Source organism: Lagenorhynchus albirostris, chromosome X (genome assembly GCF_949774975.1).
Source record: "Lagenorhynchus albirostris chromosome X, mLagAlb1.1, whole genome shotgun sequence".
In the NCBI taxonomy this organism is placed as follows: Eukaryota; Metazoa; Chordata; class Mammalia; order Artiodactyla; family Delphinidae; genus Lagenorhynchus; species Lagenorhynchus albirostris.
The window spans coordinates 80394862-80398300 of NC_083116.1; the positions used below are offsets into that span (position 1 = coordinate 80394862).

General features: G+C 50.6%; 1 pseudogene; it reads left to right on the top strand.

The window, feature by feature from the left end:
- The first annotated feature begins 440 nt into the window (after positions 1-440).
- Positions 441-1534, top strand: LOC132513734 (beta-parvin-like; annotated as a pseudogene).
- Positions 1535-3439: the final 1905 nt, after the last annotated feature.

Here is a 3439-nt window from a genome sequence, read left to right on the forward strand (position 1 = left end):
AACCCAGAATCTCATCCTGTGAGTGGCTGAATTACACTGCAAATTGGATCCCCAGTTGTGCCACAAGTCTACCATTAAAGTGAAGGCTTTGGTTGGGAAGGATTGGGATCTTGAAAGTTGGATGGGCACACATGGGAAGACCCTGATGAAGCTGGGGACATCGAGACCCTCAAATCTCATGCATCATCATTGCCAGTAGAAGCAGTGTCTGAACCCCAGTCTGAGGAGCTTAACCCTGTGCCACCTGAGGAAACTGTAATGGCCTCCCCTGAGGAAGATTCCTTGAAAGACACTGCTGATGTGCCTCAGGACCTACCCCACCACTTCTCTCTGCTTGTAGACCTATAGCAAGACTCAAGTTCCAGACCAGGCGACAGCAACCAGGGAAGCCCCCACAGGTACTGCACAGGTGCCCAGCTGCTGGGGTCCCCGCATGCCCCATGTCCTCCACAACACTGTGCTTTCCCACCCTGCAGCCCCACAGGATGAAGAAGGACAAGTCGTTCCTGGGAAAGCTGGGCGGCACGTTCGTGAGGAAGAAGAAGGCCAAGGAGGTGAGTGACCTGCACGAAGGGAAAAATGCCATCAACTCGCCAATGTCCCCTGCCTCAGTGGAGATCTACCCAGAAGACACCTTGCTCGAGGAGAATTAGGAGCACACGGTGATTGACTGCACTTCCAGGGATGACCCCAGATTCAAGGAGCTGGTCAAGGTTCTCATCGATTGGATCAATGATGTCCTGATGGAGGAGAGGATCATCGTGAAGCAGCTGGAGGAGGACCTGTATGATGGGCAGGTGCTGCAGAAGCTCCTGGAAAAACTGGCAGACCACAAGCTGAACGTGGCTGAGGTGACCCAGTCTGAAATAGGGCTGAAGCAGAAGCTGCAGATGGTGCTGGAGGTGGTGCAGGAGCTGCTGTGGCCTCACGGCCAGGTGCTCCAGTGGACCGTGGACTCGATTCACGGGAAGAACCTGGTGGCCATCCTTCACCTCCTCATGGCCTTGGCTATGCACTTCCGGGCCTGATCTACCTTCCCGCACACTTCTCCTTGCAAGTCGTGGTCGTGCGGAAGTGGGAAGGCCTGCTACACTCCAGCCATGTCATGGAGGAGCTGACCACGACCACCGAGATGATTATGGGTTGGTTTGAGTGGGATGCCTTCGACACGCTCTTCGACCATGCCCCAGACAAGCACAATGTGCTGAAGAAGTCTCTCATCACGTTTGTGAACAAGCACCTGAACAAGCTGAATTTGGGGGTGATGGAACTAGAGACCCAGTTTGCAGATGGCGTGTACCTGGTTCTGTTCATGGGGCTTCTGGAAGACTACTTTGTATGCCTGCACAACTTCTACCTGACCATGGACAGCTTCGATCAAAAGGTCTACCACGTGCCATTTGCCTTTGAACTGATGCCAGATGGAGTCCTTAAGAAACCCAAGGCTTGCCCCTAAGATGTGGTGAACCTGGACCTCAAATCCACCCTGCGGGTTCTTTACAACCTGTTCACCAAGTACAAGCACGTGGAGTGATGGCGGGGAGCAGCAGAGACCGTGGCAGGGATGGTGCTTCGAGAGGTGCCCTGGCCTCCCCTCCAAGCCTGCGGTTGTTCCCCACCCACACCCCTCCTTCTTCTGGTTGATGCTCTTAACCTCTTTTCCCTGTAATTCTGCAGTGGGCGGCATCCTTTGAAATGAAGGTTCCAAACACCAGTGCTCGAGTTTGCAGCCTCCCTTCACTTGGGGTGCCACGGGGTGCTGAGTCCCTTGTTGATCAAAAGATGGAAGAGAAAAAAGCCAGTACCCCAACCCTCAGTCCCTGGGAGGGGAGCGCCTGTCGTTCCAGCTTATCACAGGGCATGAGAAACATACTGGCAGATTTGCAGCATTGGCGATGACTTGTCTGTCCTGGTGGAATCTCCTGGGCAGGGGTCACATTGGCCTCTTTACCAAAAAGCATTTTACAGTTTTAAAAACTTCACTCATAAGTCCCAGAAGCTTTAGCTGTGACTGCAGTGTCCACTCACATCCCTACTTCTCGGCCACTCAGTGTTGTTTTCATTTAGCTTTTGCACAGACATCTGGAACCTAGAGGACCCAGCTTCCACGGTCCATGGTGCGAAAGATTTCTGAGGCATTTCTTTATTTCTTGCTATGGCTGAATGGGCTGTATCTATCAGCCGGCCCTGAACTGGCTTTACAATGCAGCTGGAGACAGCTCGGGTGGGATGTTTCCAATCCCAGAGGCTCTGTTTGGGGATGGATTCATTTAAAAAATCTTTTAGAAAGCAAGTTGTCTTCGTGTGCTTGGACTGCCATAACAGAGTGCCACAAATCGGGTGGTGGTGGTGGTGGTGGTGGTGCCTAGGCAACAGACATTTATTCTCTCACACTTCTGGAGGCTGGAAGTCGAGATCAAGGTGTCAGCAGGGATGGTACCTTCCAGGCCTCTCTGCTTGGCTTGTAGACCGCTGTCTTCTCCCTGCATCCTCATGTGTCTCCCCTCTGTGTCTCTGTGTCCTAATCTCTTCTTATAAGCATACCAGGAGGATTGGATTGGGGTCCACCCTAATGACCTCATTTTACCTTAATTACCTCTATAAGGACCCTGTCCCCAAATACCATCACATTCTGAGGTCCTGGGGGTTAGGACTTTAACATGTGGGTTCTGGGGGTACACAGCTCAGCCTGTAACAGGGGGATGTGAAGTGTTCACGTCTCTCCTCCCCAAGTCCCAGCTCTCCTGAGCCCTGTCGGCATCCGTGGGGCACCCTATCATAGAAAATGTGATTCTCATTTGTGTGCTGTTCACTCCTCACCCACCTTGGCTTGGGAGAGAAATGGGGACCCATTGGCTGGGTCTCAGGCAGGTCCTACACTGGGTCATACCCTCTCCCAACCCCTGGCTCCTGAGCTGGGATTTTTATGACATGCCGACCCTCTGAGTTTGCTCAGTATTCACTGCCCCAGCAAGATGGGCCTTTCTCTTCTCTTTGATTTTTGCCTTTCTGCTGTAGATCAGAGCTATTAAGTTGTTAATATTAAATTGAATACCAATGCTCAAGGCTTAGAAATAAAAAACAAGACAAACAAAACAAAACAAAAACAAAACAAAAAAAGACTCAAGTTCCATCAGGCCCCTAAAAGTGCAGGCAAATGTAACACATGAGAAGGTATGCTATACTCCATAAGAGGTACTAGATATTTTCTAATTTACACAGACAAATAGGAGGATATGTGTGGAAATGGTTATTAAGGATGTGGGATAATGGTGGAAAGAACATAAAGTTGGATCAGGGTGAATTTATTGACATAGGCCCACTAAGCAGAGATCCCACATTTAATGTTGCAACTAGGAGAATTACAAAGGGCTCTATGAGTTTGGTTGGTTGGCTAACACATGGCCCAAAATGTGGTCCATGGTAAGTGAATTACAAA